The following is a 24,345-nucleotide window of genomic DNA, read 5'->3' on the forward strand; positions in this document are numbered from 1 at the left end:
CATTCTATAAAACATTTCACAAAGAAATTTCATAAAAGCTACAAAATGATCCAGGAAATATTCTCACTTCTGGCAGGGGTTGTTGGCTGATAGCATTTCCAAAATGCATATAGTCTCTAATTAGTATAACAGGTACTAGATATTTTAAAGTTGGCCTGTTTCCTTCCCTTCACAGTCTTAAATTTGAACCACCAGAGAAACTTGGAAATCTAGTTCAATCCTGGGTTTTTTTTCCACTTTTTAAATTGATGGCATTTGGCTTTTTGTTTCACATTTATTTCAGACGGAAATCTTGGCAGAGTGGATAAAAAGTTGGCCTTGCAGCTAGGAAGACCTGGGTTAATAATCTGTCTCCTGCATAAACGAGCTATGTGACCCTAGGCAAGGTGAAACTTGCTATAATTTCTCCATGCCCTAGGTGAATTTTTCTATGATTCCTCTATGTACTAGGCAACTTTCTATAATTTCTAGAAGTTAAAAAGAAGATAGCCACACGGATCTAGTTTCTGTCTATATTCATTTCTGAGTATATTATTCATATTCTCTTAACCAGAGAAAAGCTGAAAAAATTGGGGGGGGGATCAGTTCAGCAAAACCACTAAGATATGATAGATAGATAGATCGATAGATAGCTAGATAGACAGATAGATAGATAGATAATATTCCACTCTCATAATATTCCACACCTCCATTTCTGCAATTAAGGGAAAGAGATGCATTGTCTTAATTCTTCTTCAGAGCCAAGCTCAGTCATTTATTATTACATTAAATTATAAATTTATATAAATTACATTATTATATAGCATTGCAACATTACTACAGAGTGGAACTATGATGGACTGTTACAATTGTTACAATGCCAAAGGTATGTTTGCCAAAAAACAACTATTCTATGGAGAACTCACACAGGGCAAGCATTCACAAGGGGGTCAGAAGAAGCCATACTGGGACACCCTAAAGATCCCTTTGAAGAACTTTAGAATTGATTGTTTTGCATAGGAGACACTGACATAGGACCTCCCAGCATGGCTTGAGGGGGCTGCACTTTATGAGGAAGGCAGAATTGAAGCAATTCAAAGGAAAGGTGGCATACATAAGTTTAGAGTCATGGACTATTTGTGCCAAACCTGTGGTACAGAATTTCAAGCTTGTATTGGTCTAACACACTGTAATTTGTCTCAAACATCATGATGTTTTGATCTTCTTTGATAATTAAAGTCAAGAACCAACCAGCCATATATTATATTATTCTTTCCACTGTATTACATAGAATTATGAATTTCTCAAAAAAATATGAAATTCTAGCCCAGTTTTAAAGACTACCAGGACAGGAGTTTCTACAGTTTTCCTCAGTTAACCCATTTGTACATCTAAACAACCCTCAGAAGGGAAAGGTATAGTATCACAGAACTGACAAAATGAGAATCATCTCACAGGTCATCTGGACTTGAAAAATTCAATCTACAAAATCTAGATTTGCTTTGAGTAATTCTCACCCAAAACCTGGAATCCTATCTACAAAATCCAGAATTTACCAGAAAAATTTCAGTGTAATGAGACTCCTGTCATCCAGGGCAATTCTTTCCATTCATTGATAGCTCTTATTATTATTAAGGAATTTTCCCCCTCTTCCACCCTCTTGTTATCTTGCAGGAGGAAAAAAAAAACTGCCTCCCAGATATTTCAAACTTTGTTCTAGTTTTATCCTATAGGTCCCTCTCTTTAAAAATAGTTCTTCAGGTATTTAAACATAGTAATAATTTTTTCCTGCATATTTTCTTTTTCTCCAGGCTAAAGTTTCCAACCATTTCAAAGAATATTCATATGGTCTAGTTTCTGATGCCTCAGTGCTCTGCTTGCCTTTCTGACTTGTCAGTGCCTTTTCCAGACATCGCCAAAGGTTGGATATAATACAATGAAACTATTATTTCCTTATTCATCCTGAATGCTATAATTCTTTTAATAGCACCTAGGATCACAATTGGTTTTGGTAGACATCTCACAATGTTGACTCTCATTAACTGTGAAGTTCCCCCAAACCCTACAAATTTTTCATGAGAACTGCATTCAAGTCCCATCTTCCTATCCTGCAACTCTGCCAATTATTTTTCAATCCATGTGGAACATTTATCACTCTAAGTTTATATAAATTTGTTCATAGATATGATCCTATCAAATTTCATTTTATTAACATCAGCTGCTCTTGAGAGTTTTTAGGAACTCAATTCTCTCAGTCATTCCTTAGCTATTGCTCCCCAAATTCATGTCAGCAGCAAATTCAATATGTATGCCATCAATGTCTATAACCCAAGTCATTGACAAAAATGTTGAGCAGAATGGGGTCAATGAGAGACCCATGGGACATTCTATTTTGAGCTTATCTATGATTCATATTAGCATAGCAATCAACATGCTTTTGTAACATCCAATAAGTTTGGAACTACTTAGCAATATTTTTCTCTATTCTATTTCTCTTTATCTTTGGCATAAAGCTAGGTTGAGATAGCACCACATGCATTATTGAAATCCAGATGTACTTTATGGAATTCCCCTCATCTACTCATGTTACTCTGTCAAAAAGGAAATGGACATGTTTTTTTAAGGATTTTTTGTTTTTTAAGACCCGTTCTCATTGAAGTCATGCTAACTTGCAATGATCGCTCTACCTTTATGTATGCTCATGAATTGTCCTTTGAATCCTGCAATTTTGCCACTAATCAAATTTAACAACCCATTTGGAATATAAGGAATATTTGCCCAATTTCAGTTCTGCAACAATTTCTCCATTCTTTGTGATTTTTCATTTGTTGCTGCCTGGACATTTTGCATTGTTCTGCAATAATGGCTCAACATGTAATTTTTCATCATATCCTGGGAAGTTTAGATTCAGGATTTGAACTCAAGAATACACCTAGGTGCTCTCATACTGCTTTCTTTCACATAAAAGGGAGCTGAAAAATAGAGGAAAGGGAGAAGAAAGTACCTCCATAGCGATAAGGCAGCAAAGCCTGAAGGATCAGGAGGAAAACTGGGAGACAATTGAGTCATGGCTGACCTAGGTACTTCTTCAAATGGAGGCTTAAGGCAGTAATTCACCAATTGTAATGAGAAGTAAGAGGCATCTCCAGGTTGATAAGGTAGATGAGCTAGAGGTAGAAACGTCTAGAGAATAGGGAACAGAATGGGTAATAATTCTCTTTTACCCCCCTTCATTTATTGTCACATTCCTATCCTTTCCAAGGAAGGTTCTTATCTCCTCTTTGAACCAAACCCCATCCTCCTTCTCTTCAATTCTTTGAAATCTCCTCTTTTAAAGACTAAGGAATATGCTGAAAATGCATAACATTCTTTTTCTTATGAATCACAAACTTTTAAATGGTCTGGTTAACAAGAAGCTCCAAATTAATACATGTTCTATATAGAAAAGGTCATATCATAAATTAGAGAAGATGCCCCTCACAACTATAAATAGAAGAGGTCTTTTAATAAAATAAATTTTGATGATTTTAGCATAATCTAAATTTCCTCTAGTAAGTTTTATCCTCCACCTTCCTATGAGCCAGTTTATATAATAAAGAATTAAAAACAAAGAGGCAGAAGAGGAAAAAATTAGTGCAACTGGTCAATATAATGGAAAAGTAAACTGAAAATATATGCAATATTTTACACCCATGAAATTCCCACCTCTGCAAAGGTTGGGGAGAGTTATCTTCCTATTTTCTCTTCTTTGAAGCCATACTTGTTTTTGTTTTGCAAAATTTATTTTCATGTATTTTATGGCTATTGTTCCTTCCTTTTACCTTATTGCAGTTATTGTATATATTGTTTTCTTGCCTCTGATTTCTTCTCTTTGTATGAAGCCATGAAATTCTTCTCTTGTTTTTCTGTATTCATAATTTTTATCATTTCTTAAAACAGAATAGAATTCCATTAATTTCATATACCATAAGTTGTTTAGTTTTTCTTTAATCTTTGGCCATCTACTTTATTTCCAGTTCTTTGGTACCATAAAGAGTGGCACTATAAATATTTTATGTATATGAGGACCTTCTACTTATTAATGACCTCACTGGAATAAATGCCTCATAGTGGAATCTCTTGGTCAAAAGGTATTCTATTCACTCTATTTGTGTTCTACTTACTTTATTCATTCTATTCACTTTATTTGCATTAGAAGAATTCTTGACCAAATAAGGAATAGAGATAAAGTGGATGGTATTTTTGTTAGAAAAAGTTGAAAAAGTTTTACACAACAAAAATCATTGTAATTTTATTTATTATTTAAGGCAAAGGGGGTTAAGTAGCATGCCTGCCACACAGCTAGGCAATCATTAAGTGTCTGAGGTTAAATTTGAACTCAGATCCACCTGACTCCAGGTGCCCCAACAAAATCATTGTAATGAGAATTAGAAGGTAAATAGTGAACTAGGAAAGCTATTTGTAGCAATTTTCTCTAAACAAACTTTGATATCTAAGATATATAAGGAAGTGATATAAATATATAAGAACAAGATCCATTCCCCACAAAAGATTTAAACACAATTAGCAAAAGTAAAACCCTAACAACAGTCATTTAGAAAATTTTTCTTTATCCCTAATAAAAGAAATACAACTAACACAACACTGAGGTTCCCTCTCAAGCACATCAGATTGAGAAAGATGAAAAAAAAGGAAAATGACAGTTGTTGAAGAGGTTGTGGGAGGCTATGCACAAATACTCTTTGGTAGAGCAGTGAATTAGTTCAACCATTGTAGAAAGCAATTTGGAGCTCTATAGTCTATAGGACTATAGCTCTATAGACTTTTTTTTTGCAAGGCAAATGGGGTTAAGTGGCTTGCCCAAGGCCACACAGCTAGGTAATTATTAAGTGTCTGAGACTGGATTTGAACGCAGGTACACCCGACTCCAAGGCCAGTGCTTTATCTACTACACCACCTAGCCGCCCCGCTCTATAGACTTTTGAAAGTCACCAAACTGTATACCTTTTTCAAATAGTCTAGGGAATGTAATGGAAGGGCGAAACAGGAAATTAAAGTAAGTAAAGCAGAGACATTTTTTTTTCCAGTGAAAAGAAGGGCTATGTTTAATGAACAGTGTGGCTTTCACCTGGTTTAGACTTTTTTTTTGTCAGATTGCAGAGACAGGTAATGACAGAGAAAAAGAGGTGAAGATAGACACTCAGAGAGACTAAGAAAGACATATGCTGACAGAGAGGGACATAGCCAGACACAAAGACACAAAAAATAGCAGCAGAGACATAAGGACAAAGAGTTGCTCATGGGGAATCATTAGAACTACTTGTGTTTTAGCATCCTCCTATTGCTCTTCACTTGTGTTGACCTCTTATTTCATGTCTATCCTGGCTTATTGACTCTCACTCTGTGTAGTTTGCCCGGATCAATTCCAGGGGCCATTGGAACAAGTGCATAGAGGTAAGAAAGACCACATTGAGGTTGTTTGAGGGATATATGGAATGTAGGTCATGTGGGGCAGAATATGAGGTAATATTAGAAAAGTAACATGGGGACCAATGATAGAGACAAATGATAAGAGATAGTGGCACCCATTCCTGGGTGAGTTGCTCTGCAGACATGAAAGCCTATATAAAAGGTAGCCTTAAAGAGCAGCAGACCCTGACTTACTTCAACACAAAGAGAGTATGTCTAGTTTTCCTTATCTTTTTTTCTACAAGGGCAACCATTTCTGCAAAAGCAGTTAGAATGAGCTGCCTCTAAGATGATCAGATTTTATGTGCTGGCAGTAGACACTCTTAAGTGCTAGAGAGATCTATGGTCTCATTAGGAGTATTGGTAGCAGCTGCTGTGTTCCCACCACCACAAACCAACTGGCTTATTGATTGTGCCAACTGAGGCCCTCTTCCCCTCTCTATCCCCAAGGTGACTTCTCCCTGTCCTTGGGAATAGGAACAGGTGACTTGGCTTCTTTGAATAGACCAGTAGGTTGGGGGGGGGGCAGGTACAAAAATGTATTTCTGTAAAAGTGCAGAAGCATCTTTCCTCTGTCCCTCAGCGTGCTATGTGGTCTATCCTGTGACTCAAACTTGAAAGGTTGGCTCATGCTGGCCAGGATGGGCCACAATTGGTCAGCTGTCTTCTTTTATGTTCACTGATTGTGCCAGACAAAGGGATGCTAACAGATATTATATAGGTTTTCAAAAAGATACAGCTACCCACTTAAGAATCCTCTCCAGGTATTCTGCCTCTCCACAGATAACTCTGTCTCTGTTTCTGCTACTGTCTTTCTCTATCTCTCATTTCAATGTTTCTATCTCTGTTTTGTCTTTCTCTCTTATCTCTGCATTTGTCTTTTTCTGTCTCTGTCTCTCTTCTCTTCTTTTTTCTTTCTGTTTCTGTCTCTCACTCTGTTTCTCCCACTCCTTATTAGTCTTATTAACTGCAACTGCAGCTTTCACCCTCCTAGAGGTCTATTTCCTTGTCTTCCTGATTGATTCTCAGTTCTAAATTGAATTCTCCATTCCTCACATAGATCACAAAATTAACAAAGATATTGGATGGAGTTATGATGAATCTCTGGCATTTATACAGCATTTTAGTGTGATAGCATTCAACTTCTCACAGTATCTCAGGCTGAAGGAGAATCTCTGCTATAACACACTTGACAAGTGGTCCTCTATCCTTTGCTCTCCAGGGAGGATCAACTCCCTCCTGAAGTAGCTGGTTCCACTTTTCTCTATTTTGCATTCTCATGTTTTCCCCTATATTGTTTACATTTGTGTCTGCAATTCCCACTTACTATTCTTAACTTCTCTCTCTGGGACAGGTCTCATCCCTATAAAATCCACCTCCATATGGCATGATATCAAGTTTCTTTACTATCAAGCTTGCTCTCCTGGACTAAAGAAAGTCCAACTTATCAATAATGTTCTTTTTTGAAACAAAGCTTCTAAAACTAAACTCAATATTCTGGCTCTGATATAACTGAACTCTCATCTTCCCAAGTCTGAAGTACTTTTCTTAATAAAGCCTAAATTCTCATGATTTTTTTTTAAAACCTATCATACCTTTAACATCCAGGTCTTTGGTTTTTTTTTAGCCAAGCTATTTTCTAATCATTGTTTCACATTTTTTTCTTTGTGATGTTGATTTTTTGAATGCAAGTATAAGACTTTATATTTATCCTTACTAGAATTCATCTGATTAGATCCAGCTCTACATTTTAAATTGTTGAAATATTTAAAAATACTGACTCATTTATGTTAACTCAAGCCCCCCCCCATTTTTTTTAACATTTGCAAATTGATAAGCATGCCATCTCTTCTTAGCTGTAAAATGATTGAAGGGGAAATGATAAAATTTTTGGTAGGAATTAACAAATCGTTCTTAAAAAGTAGAGCAGGTTGAATTTGAAAAGAAAACTATGCCCCAGGACAGAGTAAATATCCAAGGAACCTTGGCTTGTGTGACTTCCTAGTTTGTCATGGCATTGCTTCCCTGATGTCATGGTCTTCTTCCAGAATGAAGGGCAGACATCATCATCACCTGTGGGAAAGGATAGTTATCTCTAAAGTGAGTTTGACCTAGATGGCTTTTTATGACTCTTCTAAATGCATGATCTTAATGTATATAAACTTCAAAATGCTACTTAAGTGCCAGATATTATTAGTCTTGACTAATATATATTATGAAACAATGTTTAGTCTTAGTTTGTCCAAAAAATTAATTTCCTCCCTAATTTCTTTGGGAAAAGGAAACTTTTAGAAACATCCATTTCTTGTAACTTGCAGTTAGTTAGGTCTTAGAAGGTACCTGCGGCTATATTTATTGGTTGAGTGATAATCCTGTAATCAGATTTATGAAGAACTTTTTATTCCAGGAAAAGAGATGACATATAAAACCCACATTGAACACTTCACCTAGAATTGTTGCAGAAACTGGCTTAGGAAAACACAACTAAAAATGGATGTCAATTCTGTTCCCACCTAGAAAGGTGAATGAGGGTTCAAACTGTGCTTCAATGCTGTATATAGAGTTAATGGTTGAAGAGAAACTTACACTCCTGTATAAGGGACTTAATTGGGATCAGAGCTTCTTGGGGAAGACACATACGTGCTTTCAGAGACACTCTTTAGGTGGGACATATAAGACAGAAGGAGCAGACACATAAATGAAGTAAGTTGTTCCAACATGGCCCTGATTTCCACCTTGCTAACCACTGCTAGAATGAACCTCCAAAAATGAGATAGGGTCCTCTCACTTTTCAGTTTGACATAAAAGGACTCATTCACATTTGTGCATTTTCAGATATATTCTAATCTGAAAAACTGCTTTTAATTTCTGTTTAATTCTTCACTTAGATAATAATATTCACTATTTATAATAGTCTTTTGTGTAATTAATATTTGGTAGAAAGACACTAAGCTGGTGAGTTTAAGCTAGGAGTTGCCATTCCCCTTTGTGAGTGACCAAGAACTCAGACTCATATCCCTTAAAACTAATATTTGAGAGAAGTATATGGATATAATTCTAATTCAATAACTGTCTTGGAAGTGAGAGCAAAAAAAGCCCCCCAGCCTCATGGTGCTCCTACGGCCTACCTGTCCTTCTTTCCGCTAGCAAATATGTAAGTAATATGTGCATGGCCCTCAATCATCCTCTTTATGATGGTAAGCTCAACCTAAGATCCTATCAATCCATTTATATTATATCTATATAGTTAACATCCTTATGAATTTATATACTTATATAAAATTTTAGTTCCAGACCCAATATCATAATACAATCTCTTTCTGTAGGAGTTTTTCATTTCTAATTGTTATTGATAACTGAATTTAGACAGGATTATCCTTGTTAGGTCATTATTCAGTGATAGAGCATTAGTGCTAAGCATATTCACATATAGGGATCTAATAACTTGAAGAGTATAAATTTTTAATGTTTGGGGGTTTTGTTTTTATTTTAATTTTTTTTACTAATACCTACATTTAATGCAAAGTAAATATTTTTCATTTTTCCATTTCTTTTCTGAAATAAATATTATGAAATGACTTGGCAATATTGGCCATTGTGAACTCTCTCCCTACTCTGGAAAATTTAGTAAGTTATTTCAGTCCATGTATTTATTTGCAAATAAAAAAATGTGAATTGAATTCAGTGCTTACTAGGTTGGTTCCTTGAAAAAGGAAAAAATGATTTGAATAGTTCAAAATAGTTATGAATTTAAAAATAATCTGATAGCTTATTTTAAAAAGAGAAATGGAATTATATATCCACATAAATGTGGTCTTTCAAAGTTTTCACTTTGGGAAATTATATTCATTCCAAATGTATAGTCATTTTATTTCCAGGGTTACTAATTGAACTGGATAGTATGCTGCACCTGGAGTCAGGAAGAAGCATTTTTCTGTGTTCAAATCTGACTCAGACACTTACTAGCTAAGTGACCCTTGGCAAGTCACTTGACCCTGCTTGCCTCAGTTTCCTCATCTGTAAAATGAACTAGAGAAAAAAATGGCAAACCACTGCAGTATCTTTGCCAAAGAAAGCCTAGAATGGATTCACAAAGAATTGGAAATGACTAAACAATAATAAACTTGTCATTTTATTTTTTCAAAATATTTTGTTAACTTTTCCTTTGGCATTATCTTCAAAACTAGTTTATGAAACATACAACATGATTATCCTCAATAACTACTACCACCATTGCCATCACTGGTGACTTAGCTTCAAATGGTTCTTGCCAGTTCTCATAAATCAAACCCACCTTCAAAGAAGAACATAGTTAAGAATATTTCAAGAAATATGCCATGAGCCATGGCAAGAATTCCATAAGCAAAGCTGCCAAAATGACTTGAACCACAGTGAAAACAGTGAAATAAAAGACCATGTTCCTCAGGGAGATACTTTTAAGGGCATAGTCCTTGCTTGAATTTGTAAATTTGTAAATCCTTGAATTTGTAAATTTTGTTAATAAATATGTGAACATAATTATTGAAAGTAAGTTGCATGAAAAACCCTGAGCTAAAAATGCATCTTTCTGTCTGTATATATGCATATATTATATGTATATATGTATATATGTATATATGGATATGGATATGGTGAATTTAGTTCATCATTTCCTCTATGTCAATTAGAGAAAACCCATTAGTTCTAAGAATAATTTGATGTACAGTAAAGACTAATTTGCTCTAATTCTAATTTCCATAGTTAAAAATTTTGAATTATGGCAATATAACTATAATCATCATCAGAATAGTTTTCTCTTACTTTTTAGATCTTATTAAAGCCTCAGGATAAAAAAAATAGTGAGAAAGAGACAGAGACAGATAGACAAATAGATACATTCAGAGTACTTTAAAGGAAATCCTATATCAAATGTCATTCCCACAATGCCATAGTAATTAAATATTACATTCAACTCTTAATTTACTCATTGCATGCATTCAGAATGAGTGAGGGGGATATTGGAAGAGTTGATAGAATGACTTTAGCTTCATACAAAGCAAACTTTATCAATAGAACAGGCAGGAACTGCAAATCAAAAATCAAAGTATTTCACTGAAAAACAATAGCAAAGTACTTCCAACAGGAAAACCTATGCAGTAAGATTATTCTCAGTTCTCAGTTATAAATAAGTACAATCTCTTACAAACTCAGGTTCTAATAAGGAAAAAAAAATGCCCCCAAAAATTAAATAAAAAAACATTCTCAGTTCTATTTGCATCACAATGAAGAAAACTTCTCTAATAAAGTTTTCACTGCTCCATCTTCCAACAATCAATTATTACTTACTATTGTTTTTACTTCTGCCTCTGCAGTTACCCTTTTCTGCACTCTACTCTTTGTCAATATTTGATTCCATTGACAACTTCCCCACCCTCCACTCCACAGAGGTTCTTTGACATTCATTGAATCTCTATGCTGCTCTGCTTTTAGCAGCTGCTACCACCACCCAGGTTGCTTTGTACAAATGTTGCTGCTAAGATTGAAACGTCCTGATATACATGCCTTGGGGCTAGTCAATATTTTAGTTCTGCCTCCACCTAGGAAGACAAAAAACAACTAGTATATTTTTTTTAACTTTTGCCCCACCAAGGGAAGGTTCCCAGCCTTCACTCTGATTTAGGAATAGCAAATTCCTTTTGCTTTTTCCTCACTTCAAGGTGTAGGGAATGTCTCTCCCAAAAAGTCAAATCTCTCTATGGGCTCTTGTAATTACTCTAGCCCCTATAATGAGATGCAGCAAGCAAAAGGGGACAGAGCAATAGAACTAGAATCATGCAGACCTGGATTCAAATTCTATCTGTGCTACTTACTTGCTCTATGACTATGAACAAAACTATTTGTTGCTAGAAAATGTGGCTGACTAAAGGTTTCAGGGGTTCAAGTAAATGGGAAAGAACTCACTTAAAAGATTGACTGACCCAGAAGAATTTAGGGTCAAAAAAAGTTCTTTTGAGTCTTGCTATGGCTAGCAGAAGCAAAGGGAAAGAAAGACTAGCAGGCAGCCTTTTAACTTTAAAGTCCCCTTTTAGGGGACTAAGCAGTCAAGAAAGGTATACAAATATGAGAGCCTAGTTGTTGAATCTGGCTTTTCAAGAGAAATTTCACCTCCCAAAGAAAGAAGAGCAACTCATTTGAGGAGTAAGAAAATTTGTATAGGGGTAGGAAGATGAAATAATTAATTATACATTAATGGGGACTGTAACTCAGAGAGCAGAAATGAGGTAGTGAAGAATTTATAGATGAGTGGTGTAACTCAAAGAGCAAAGATGAGATAATTTAAGGACATGTACTTGAGGGTCTGTAGCTCAAAGATTTAACTAATCCTTTCAGGCTAGGGCAGAGATCCATTGTTTTGTTGACAGGGGCTTATCTTGTAACTAGGGTAGGGATTTACAGAATCCTTGCCAGTAGGTACTTTACCAAAGTAAAAAAAGTTCACAGACCTCATCTCAATAGCATGAACAATGGGGTGGGTTCAGTGTTACTGTAAAGCCAGCTCAAAGATGAACTATTTCACATGTTCAACATAGAGGAAGCAGATTAGTCATAGAACATTTTTCTCTGTCCAATATCTCCCTACTACATATTAAGCTTCTGAGACTCAGTTTACTTATCAGTAAAATCAGGACAATAAATTTCTTTGATACTCATATCTCAGGATTCAATGTAGCCTTAAATTTTGCAATTTTTAATTTTTATTATTTTAAAATAATACATCAATGTGAGCTACTATTATTAGTATCGGGTCATGTAAATTGTCTTGAGGCTTTGAGAAGTCTCAAGAAAGTACTAGAAATCCTGGAATAATGAGGTTAAATCTGGTTGTATTTTCCAATTTTATTGTCATTTCAGTAAGGCCCACATTTGACTCCACCCCTTTATATAGCTAAAAAAAATGTTCTTTATGAGCAAATGATTTACAAGCCCCAGCTGTGAGCCCTTATTTGAAGTGATACTCACCAAAAGAATTCTCTTGAAAAAAAGGAATTTGACTAATTCCTTGTAATAAATTGTAATGAGACATGGTCTACATAATTTAATCTTTCTCTCTTAAAACATCTATACTTTGCTTAAACTTGCTTTGATAGAACTGAATTGACAATTCATTTCTTTCAAGTCATGTAATTAATCATTAATTTGGTTTATTTTAAAGGATTGATGTTTCTTTGGTTGTCTGATATGATCAGTCAATTTTATCAAAATGGTCGTATTTATTCCAAGAGATTCCAAGAGAGTAATTCATCTATGTTGCTAATATCAACAATGAAATTCTAAGTAGTTATAAAGTAATAGAATAATGGACAAGACATACTTTTAAAAGCTCCCAATATGTACTTTTTCATTCATTTTGATGAGGTTTGTTCAGTTTCTAGTTTCAGCAACAAAGGTATCTCAAAATAGTTACATAAATGTACCTTAATAAATTTCATGTACAGAAATAATTGTCCAATTAGAAGAAAGTTTTATTAAAAATTGAGGTCAAAACGACCCTTTTCGGAAAAAGATTATTAGATTTTTTTTTAATCTTTCTTAAGGAAAATGTCACTTATGTTACTAGGGTACCTCTCATCCTAAAGCGCTTCTCATATTTGGATCAGAAATAGAAAATGATACAGAAATCTTTAATAGGAAATTTCCCAGAGTTTCCCAGAAATGTCTCTAGGTTAGGATTGTCTCCTTCCTTTCCATCCCTTTCACAGCCAATCTGTCATTAAGTCTGTCAATTCTTCCTTTTCAATCTTCCTTCTGTATTCCTGCTACCATTATGCTGCCATATTCCTTGATACAGGTTCTAATTACTCCTTATTTGAATTATTGCCAAACCTCCTAATTTGTCTTCTACTTTGTGCCCTATTCCTTTTCCTTTCTAATTCAATGTCCTACTCAATGCTGTCAGATTAATCTTTCTTAAGATAAAAATCCTATCTTATAATATCCAAAATCCTTAATTTGACAAATTCAAAACCCTTCATACTGTAACACCAGTCTATATACCAGTCCTATATAACACTCTTCCCCTGCATGAATCCTGTATTTCTCACACTTTTTATATCTTGAATGCTTTTCCTCCATCTCAACTTCTTGAAATCCTATCTCATCCTTCAAAATTTACCAGAGCTCCCCTTAAAGTGGCACTGATTTCCCTTGGAAGAAATAATCTGGCTCAGTGTGCTTCTTATACAAACTTTCCATGTCCTCTTGTGTATTACAGTTATTTCTATAGAAGTTGTACCCTTTACTATATTATAAAGATTAGGAACTGTCATAGAATTATAGATTTACATAAGATAAAAATCTCTGAGGTCATGGAGGCAGTTAAGAGACAGATAAGTAGTATAGTAGATAGAGGGTCTGGAATCAGAAAGACCTGAGACCAAAAGGGTTAAGGACTTGCCCAGGGTCGTGCAGTTAATATATGTCTGAGGTCAATTTGAACTTAGATCTTCCTGACTCCAGGCTAGATGCTCCATCCACCATGCCACTTACCTGCCCTGGTGAGCATACATCTCCCTGTTTTGTGTCTCACCCGATTGCTTATAATGAGAGTGTTATTAAACAGGATTATTTCTGTTATAATAGCTTTCAAGAAACCTTGAATAATTTTGATGTATAGTGAGGATGCACTTTGTTATTTTTTTAAAAAGCCTGAAAGCAGAACATTTATCTACTTAATCAAATTTCTTTTCATTATCAACAAACAATAAGCATATTAAGATCTATATTCTTTTCATCTTTCAGTGAAACATCTTTCTACAAAACCAAGAAAAACAAATATTACAAACAATTTAATTATTTGTACTATTAAGCTGCTACTGTCCTTATTCAATCACCAACATATTGAAACATTAACTAAGATAATTGAATAACATTTAAATCTTTGCTATAAATAAAAATATATTTTTTAAATTGCAATTAAGCAAAAAGATAGTTCACTTTTTCTTATTAAAACAACAAATGTAGGAATTATTAGAGTAAATTTTCTTAGAAGAATATTATCTCATAAGTTACTTGGTTGTCTCATCTTTTTTTTGTTTTGGTTTGGGTTTTTTTTAGGTTTTTGCAAGACAAATAGGGTTAAGTGGTTTGCCCAAGGCCACACAGCTAGGTAAATATTAAGTGTCTGAGACTGGATTTGAACCCAGGTACTCCTGACTCCAAGGCCGGTGCTTTTTCCACTATGCCACCTAGCTGCCCTGGTTGTCTCATCTTGAAGTACAAATGGTGAATATAAGCAAACAAGCCACCATGAAGAAAGACCAAGAAATGAATGAGTACAAAATATTTTAACTATTCAAAATCCTCATGTCAGGGTAGCACAAATTTTTTTTTTCAAAAAGAAAATCATAAATGAACACCAAATGACATAAAAATGAACAATTTTTCCCACCAGTTTGAACTCCTTAGATTGGATTCCCCCATACTCCCAGGCACTTCCTTATGAGGAAATATCAACCTGCCAAAGTGCATTTCCTTCAATACAATCCTTCAGTGACCCTCTGATTGGAGGGATAAAGGGCAGAAACCAAGAACTCCTCCCAAAGCCTCCATACAAACTAGGCTTCCAGTCTTGAAATCTCTTCATTTCATACTACTGTGCTCTCCTTGGACTAGATCCAACCATGTCCCAAGTCAAGTACCTTCCATCCCAGCTTTTCTCCTTTTCAACTTCCTATTACGTATTGCCTTCCCATTACAAGTTCCTAGTAGGCAGGGACTCTCTTTTTTATATTTGCATCTCTACAATGCTTAATACCTGGTAGGTGGTTAATAAGTAATTATTGGCTAACTGATATTGGAAATTGACCATATTAGTCATTTTGGAAGCATCTGTTTCTGTGGAATCAGATCATCTAATTGTCAATAATAATAATAAATAATAATAATAATAATGATAATAATGATTATGGCAACAAGGTGATACAGTGGGGATCAAGCATTGAACCAGGAATCAGGAAGGCTTAAATTCAAATATATCCTTAGACACTTAGTAGCTAGTGAACCTGGGCAAGTCACTTAACCTCCCTCTGCCTCAGTTTCTTCATCTGTAAAATGGAAACTATAACAGCATCTTCTCAAGATTGTTATAAAGATAAAATTGATGCTATTTATAAAGTACTCTATAAACCTTTAAAATGCTACATAAATGTTAGCTGTTATTACTTTTATAGCTGCTGTTAAACACCAAATTTAAAGAAAACATAAAGATGCAAAAACCTTACATATGATTGTAGTTAGCTCAAATATATATATATATATATATATATATATATATATATATATATACATATATATATTATACTTAGAGTATGAATAAAGTACAACTCAAGTGCAGCTTAAATCTAATCTATTTAAACAAGTTTTAAACTCTTTAAAATGAGCAATAGACATTAATTAACCACCAGATGGCATTCAGGGGCACACACTTAAAAGTCCTACACTCTCCCTAGTATTTGTTTTTGTTTTGTTTTTGCATTTTCTGCTGAGGTGCTAAGTGCATGCTCTCTAGGGTTACCAAAGAGTCTATCTTTCCTTCTATCCTTCCACTTTGTCTTTCTCTACAGAGTGGTGTCAACTTATTGTCAAAAGTTATATGGACTTGTGGATTTACGCTCCCCCCCCATTTTTTTTCTGAACTCCCACACCCTAGAGGAATCATGACTGCTTCTTTGAACGTGCTTTATTTAAGAGTAAAATATTCACATGACCTTGGAACAATGAAGTTCATTATCTCTGGAAGCTGAGATACATGCTTGAATGCTGTATACTGTATTTACATACAGTACACTTAGCATGAAATGGCAAAGCAAATAAACCATATATGAGCAAAAAGGATTCACATTTTAAAGTCTAGTGAAGAAGAAGAAATAAAAGAAGGAAAAGAGGAGGAGGAGAAGGAGAAGGAGACTAAGGAGGAGAAGGACAAAAAAGGAGGAAGAGAAGAAAAAGAGGAGAAGAAGAAGAAGAAGAAGAAGAAGAAGAAGAAGAAGAAGAAGAAGAGGAGGAGGAGGAGGAGGAGGAAGAGGAGGAGAAAAAGAAGAAAAAAGAAGAAATTCCATTCAAAGTAACCTCAGACAGTGTAAAATACTTGGGAGTCTATTTGCCAAGACAGACTCAGAATCTTTTTGAAAACAATTATAAAACACTTCTCACACAAATTAAATCAGATTTAAATAACTGGGCAAATATCAACTGCTCATGGATAGGTAGAGCTAATATAATAAAAATGACAATTCTACCAAAACTAAACTATCTGTTTAGTGCCCTACCAATCAAAATTCCAAAAAATTACTTTAATGAGCTAGAAAAAAATTGTAAGTAAATTCATATGGAGAAATAAAAAGTCAAGAATTGCCAGGAGCTTAATGAAAAAAAAATGCAAATGAAGGTGGCTTAGCACTACCCGATCTAAAATTATATTATGAAGCATCAGTCATCAAAACTGTTTGGTATTGGCTAAGAAATAGAGTGGTGGACCAGTGGAATAGACTAGGTGTAAAAGCAGGAGAGGATTATAGTAATCTGCTGTTTGATAAACCCAAAGAGTCAGGCCACCGGGATAAAAACTCCCTCTTTGATAAAAACTGCTGGGATAATTGGAAGTTAGTATGGAAGAAACTTAGATTAGACCAACACCTCACACCCTTTACCAAGATAAGATCCAAATGGTTACAGGACATAGACATAAAAAACAATACTATAAGCAAATTAGAAGATCAAGGACTAGTCTACCTGTCAGATCTATGGAAAGGGGAACAGTTTATGACTAAGGAAGAGTTGGAGAACATCACTAAAAACCAATTAGATGATTTCAATTACATTAAATTAAAAAGTTTTTGCACAGGTAAAACCAATGTAATCAAAATCAAAAGAAAAGTAGTAAATTGGGAAACAATCTTTACAACTAATGATTCTGACAAAGGACTCATTTCTAAAATATACAGAGAACTGAGTCATATTTTTAAAACAAAAAGCCATTCCCCAATTGACAAATGGTCAAAGGATATGCAAAGGCAATTTACAGATGAGGAGATCAAAGCAATCCATAGCCATATGAAAAAATGCTCTAAATCATTGATTATTAGAGAAATGCAAATTAAAGCTTCATTGAGGTACCACCTCACACCTCTCAGATTGGCCAGTATGACCAGGAAGGATAATGATCATTGTTGGAAGGGATGTGGGAAATCTGGGACACTATTACACTGTTGGTGGAGCTGTGAACTCATCCAACCCTTCTGGAGAGCTATTTGGAACTATGCCCAAAGGGCAACAAAAATGTGCATACCCTTTGACCCAGCAATACCACTACTGGGTCTATACCCTGAAGAGATGAGGAAAAAGGGTAAAAACATTACTTGTACAAAAATATTTATAGCAGCCCTGTTTGTGGTGGCAAAGAATTGGAAATCCAGTAAATGTCCTTCAATTGGGGAATGGTTTAGCAAACTGTGGTATATGTATGTCATGGAATACTATTGTTCTATTAGAAATCAGGAGGGACGGGATTTCAGGGAAACCTGGAGGGATTTGCATGAACTGATGCTGAGTGAGATGAGCAGAACCAGAAAAACACTGCATACCCTAACAGCAACATGGGAGTGATGTTCAACCTTGAAGGACTTGCTCATTCCATCAGCGCAACAACTGGGAACAATTTTTGGCTGTCTGCAAAGGAGAGTACCATCTGTATCCAGATAAGGAGCTATGGAGTATGAACAAAGTACAAGGACTATTCCCTTTAATTCGGAAAAAAAAACCCAGATGTCTTATGGTTTGATCTGGTTACCTCTGAGAATTCTGTTCTCTTTAAGGATATGATTTCTCTCTCACCACACCCAATTTGGATCGAGGTACGACATGGAAACAAAGTAAAGACTGAGGGAGTGCTATCTGTGGGGTGGGGGTGGGGGGAGGGAAGCAAGATTGGGGGAAAACTGTAAAACTCAAATAATATCTTTAATAAAAATTTTAAAAAAAGAAGAAAAAAGAAGGAAAAGAAGAAGGAGGAGGAGAAGAAGGAGGAGGAGGAAGAAGAAGAGAAAGAAGAAAGAAAAGCACCAATTTACCTGGGGTTCTTCAATCTAGCAACATTTATTCTGTGCTTTCCTTAGATGTCTTTCCTTGCTCATTAATTTCCAGTCGTTCTTTTTACACATACACTATTTCTTGTAATTTCTATTTGACTTTACTTAATAGAATTGTAATTTGAACCCAATAAATAGCAAGGAGCCCCTATAGAACACAGCAGGACCAGTGCTTTAGAATGGGAACCTAACATAGAATACCAATTAAATCTTTCATACAATTTTCCTTATTTAACCTGAAAAAACTCTTAAGGAAGGCTGCAATCCCCAATTGTAAACAAATTTGTTTCCTCCATTTTAATAAAAAAATTAAAATCATAATTTTCTCTTCAGTCTTCAGATCAATATCTTCCCCAAATGTTTTCCTATTCTTTTGCAGATGCCTTAAAGAAAAGTTTAAGTTATAAATTATAAGAAACTTTTCAAAGAGATAGTAATAGCTTAGTTGCATGATGATACCATTTTCAACATTAGAAAATGATTTCAAAGAGATTTCTCATTGGAAAATCTCAGAGATCATGCTTTTGGGGGGATTGCTATTAATTTGAATGAATTTTGACCTTTTGGGAGATCACTTGAAGTCTTATTATATGTTCTCTACAAAATGAATGACTTTAATTCCAGGGATTATTACATTTACCACAAATGAATAATGATTTGACCAGATCAATTGTAGTGTGACCAAAAGCAATAAAATACTGTGTCAATACTGTGTTTTCAAAGGGTTTTCATCTTTTACTAATGTAAGAGTAAGGGGAAACAATTGAATTCATTTTAATAAAATATATTAAAAGATAACTTTGAGAGAACTATGAACCATTTAGAAAAAACTCATAAAAAGATAGATGTAGTTTACCAATCCATTTCTGAATTACTAGCACTGATGAAACCTGACAACAATAACATATTACCATCTGAAACAAACTCCAAGATTCAGTTAGAAAGGCTCATAGGCTAAGAAGGGAAATTTAAATTCTAATTATGTCTCCAATCTTATTATTTAACATCATTTGGGTACCAATCCACAATTAGTGTTTTACAGAGGATGTCACCACTCTTTTTTTGTTTCTTTGTTTTTTGCAAGGCAATGGGGTTAAGTGATTTGCCCAAAATCTCACAGCTAGGTAATTATTAAGTGTCTGAGGCCAGATTTGAATTCAGGTTCTCCTGACTCCGGGGCTGGTGCTCCATCCACTGTGCCACCTAGCTGTCCACTGATGGCACCACTCTTGCTAAATTTTAGTTCTAAGTCCCAGAGTAATTTTTTTTTACATTGGGCCAGATATATAACCCTTTTATATATCAGCTTCCTCAACAGGAAAATAAGGGTCACCATAACAAGAAAGGTAAATAGAAATCGTAAAGCACTTCTTTGGGAAGAAGAACATCCAAGGGTATGAAAGAATAATGATATTTCCAACTAGGAAAAAAAAGCCATATCTGAATGCTGATATTTCTCCCAATAGAATTACTTAATTGAAGGACCCATTTTTGCTTTGTTTTTGCATCCTCAGTGCTTGACAACACCTTATATACAGCAAGTATTTAATAAATTCTTGGATTAGATTGGACTAGCCTGAGTTGTAATACATTGCATTACATTAGAAGGAAGCAGTCGGAACCAACACAAAGGGATGATAGAGCTATAGAGATACAAATCAATAAGAGATATATTGAACTATATCTATAATTATCTATTGATCTCTAGCTCTATTTCTAGATCTATCTCTATATCTTGCTTCCTTCTGCCTCCTTCCAGTGAAATGCTACATATCTATATTTGTCAGATAGACAGACAGAGAGAGAGAGAGAGAGAGAGAGAGAGAGAGAGAGAGACTTGCCAGGATTTAGGTTTTTCTCTTTGTACAAAGAATTTGGTGTCTTTCAACTGACAGTCAACCCTCTATGTTTCATGTGTATTTAATTATCATTAAAAGCAAACCCCAAAACTATATCTTTCTACTCTCTCTCTCTCTGCCTTGCTATTAATTTGCTTGTGAGAAAGCCTTTGCCAAAAGAAACTAAAATAATAATGTTCCTATTTATGGTAATATTACCTTTATGTCCTTTCTTCCTTCAGAAATGTGCTGGTATTAGCAATTTAAACATGGTTTGAAGATGTTATCCATTAGAGCTAATCTAACTGAACAGCATTTTGATTCCTTGGTATTATCTCAGATTCTCATCCATTAATGCAATAGCTGGAATATGTTAAAGGAAGCTGAGCATTCTTGCACTACAGACTTTCAACATTGGTGTCGGCAATCATGTTTGTTTACTGAATACTAATATTCTGTCTGTGTTGTGCCCTTTAAGTCTATTGCCAATACTTGTTCAGTGCTATCGGATAATAGGTCTGTTAGGAGAAGGGTCATTTTTTCTAAATCTGTTTCTTCTTTTTTCTTATAATGTCCCACACTCAGCTTTACAGACCAAAGTCTACGACTCCAATTTTTAAAACATATATATTAAAATAAAGTCATTCAAACCTTATTGATTGAATATTATACCATTCCTAGATCAGTACATATATTTCCTTTCTAACAAGAGAATATAATTCAAACTTTATAACACTTAGTACATAGAGTGGTACCTACCATACATTGAAATATTTAAACATAAATGATGCTACAATTAGTCTTATTTTTCCATATATGCAAAGGTGGAAGATAAAACAGGTGGATAACCCACCATCCTTGTTTCATTCGCTTTCCTTTAGGCTAAATCTCCATGACGTTAAAACATCTGGATGCAAAGTGAAAAGTCTAATAATCCATATGTTATATCAATGTGCTCTCACACAGCCAAATGTGTGTTATCATTTAGAAAAAAGTTTCAGATGTTTGGCATTGATTGGACAGAGATCTGAATGAGGACTCAAGTTTTCCCTTTATATAGCAGAATATCTCAGTGTTAGTAGAGGTTATATTTATTCATACCAACCAGCCAGAGGGAGGGAAAATCTTTGTATTTAATTTCTACAACATGTTGCCTGAAAATAAATAACTGGTGTAAGAATTGATGAGAAGTACAGTGTCACATAGATGAATTGATGCTAAGGGAAGTAATCAGAAATAGGAAATCAATCTGCACATGACTAAAACAAATTAATGGAAAAAACAGGATAAGTAAAAACAAAACAAAACTGAAGATCATGATATGTATTCTCTTGACCAAATGTGAACCCAAAGAAGACATATAAAAATATATCTTACTTAACTCTATTAGAGTGCACATGCTATTGATCTAGCCCTACAAATTCTTGACAATAATTATGATATTCCCCCTGAGATTTCTCCATGCTAAACATCCTCAGTTCTTTCAACAGATACTCCTAGGAAGGAAACATTTATATCAAGCATCTATTACAAGTCAAGTACTATACTGAGGGCTTTAATTTAATTCTCACAACAATCCTATTTGATTTATTTGTCCCCAATTTAAAGATGCAATTATTCATCCCCATTTTAAAGATGAAAAAGCTGAGGTTAAATTACTTGCCCAAGGTTAGACAGTTAGTGACTTTTTTTGGTTGGATTTCAATTTAAGTCTCCCTGAACTAAGGTCCAGCAGTCTACTCACTGTGTCACCTAGCTTCTCAGGCTTGGAAGTCTTCCCACCCTGGTTATTCTTTTCTACATACCCCACTCACACGCCCATCCCCCAAACCCCCACCCCAGAGCAAAAATATGTTTCCTAAAATGTGTCAAGATGAGATCTAAGCCCTGTCAGAGTCAGCCAGAATTATTGCCTCATTAACAATTAATAAATAAGTCATTGAACATTTACAAATCAACTACTGTGTGCCAAATATCAGGTCAGGCAGACTAAAATCAAATTGTCCCTGCCCTCAAGGACCTTAAATTCTACTGGAGAAGATAATTTGGGCTCATATAAGTATGTACAAAATAAGTTTTTACAAAGTAAATATATGATCCAATGATATTAGCCTCCTTGCTGTTCCTCAAACAACTTTACTCCATCTTCCAAATCCAGTAATTTTTAATGGCTGTTCCCCCAAGAATAGAACACTGTCCTTCCTGATGTCTACCTCTTGGCTTCCTTCAGTCTCAGTGAAAACCTCATCTTCTGGAAGATGCCTTTCATAATCCCTCTTTTTTTTTAACAAGGCAATGGAGTTATAAGTGACTTGCCCAAGATGACACAACTAAAAAAGTATTAAGTCTCTGAGGTCAGATTTGAACTCAGGTCCTCCTGCCTCCAGGGCTAATGTCCTATCCACTGCATCACCTAGCTGCCCCTTACTGTGTCACCTAGCTGCTCCTCCTAATCCCTCTTAATTCCAATGTCCAGTTTATCGTATATATATAGCTTGTCTGTACATAGTTATTTACATGTCACTCCTTTTAGATTGCAAACTCCCTTAAAATAGGGATTGTCTTTTTAAATTTCTTTGTATCAGGGTGGAGCCAAGATGGCAGAGTCAAGGCAGCATTTCCCAGAAACTCCTTCCCCCCAAAACTCCAAAAACCAAAAAATTACAACTCTAGCTAAAATTTAGAGGGGCAGAAGCCACAGAAAGACTGAGTGATAGGGGCAGCTAGGTGGCACAGTGGATAAAGCACCGGCCCTGGAGTCAGGAGTACCTGGGTTCAAATCCAGTCTCAGACATTTAATAATTACCTAGCTGTGTAGCCTTGGGCAAACCACTTAACCCCATTTGCCTTGCAAAAACCTTAAAAAAAAACAGACTGAGTGATACTTTTTCTCAGTCCAAGATAACTTACAAGTTCCATGGAAAAGGTGTTTTTCACCAGGACCAGGGATTGAAATAAAGCCACAGCCACAGTGCAGTCCAGCCCAGCCCAGGGATCACTAGCAACAGCTTGAAGGTGCTATGAGAGAACTCTGCTACACTAGAATGAGTGTGGACAGAGGAGCACTGGCCACAGAACCAGCAGTAAGAATCGGGAGAAACCAGCCTGCACCTTCAGAGCACAGCCCATAGATGGTAAGGGGGTCAGGGGAGACTATAGAAATCTCTCTGTTCTCCCTGGGGCAGGACTCTGCTGCTTGCCCACACTCAGATCCAGGGGGCAGTTTGGCCTTCCATACTAAGATAGCAGGACCCCTCCTCACAGATTCAGGGCAGAGGGGAGCACGAAGACCTTGGAAGAATAAAGGTCCCAGTGGGGTGTCCCAAAAAACTTCCCAAAGCAGGTGTCCCAATAATACTCAAAAGCTCAGGAAGCACCCCAAAACCAGGCACAGGCTGGAGAAATGAGTAAACAGAGAAAAAAGAGGAACACCATTGATAAATTCTTTGTCTATGATCCCAAGAAGGAACAAAATACTTTATTTGAAGATGAGGAAATACAAGGTTCTGTATCTGCATCTAAAGACTCCAAAAAACAAATGGAAATTGGGCTCAGGCTATGACAGAGCTCAAAAAAGATTTTGAAAATCAAGTAAGGGAGACAGAAGAAAAATTGGGAAAAGAAACGAGAGAGATTCAGGAAAAACATGAAAAAGAGGTCAGCAGCTTAGTCAAGGAGACTCAGAAAAATGCTGAAGAAAACAGCATGTTAAAAACCAGCATAGGGGGTGGCTAGGTGACACAGTGGATAGAGCACCAGTCATGGAGTCAGGAGCACCTGAGTTCAAATCCAGCCTCAGACATTTAATAATTACCTAGCTGTGTGGTCTTGGGCAAGCCACTTAACCCCATTGCCTTGCAAAGAAACCTAAAAAAAAAATCCAGCATAGGTCAAATGGATAAAACAGTTCAAAAAGTTACTGAGGAGAAGAATGC

This window comes from Macrotis lagotis, chromosome 2, assembly GCF_037893015.1.
Source record: "Macrotis lagotis isolate mMagLag1 chromosome 2, bilby.v1.9.chrom.fasta, whole genome shotgun sequence".
Classification (NCBI taxonomy): Eukaryota; Metazoa; Chordata; class Mammalia; order Peramelemorphia; family Peramelidae; genus Macrotis; species Macrotis lagotis.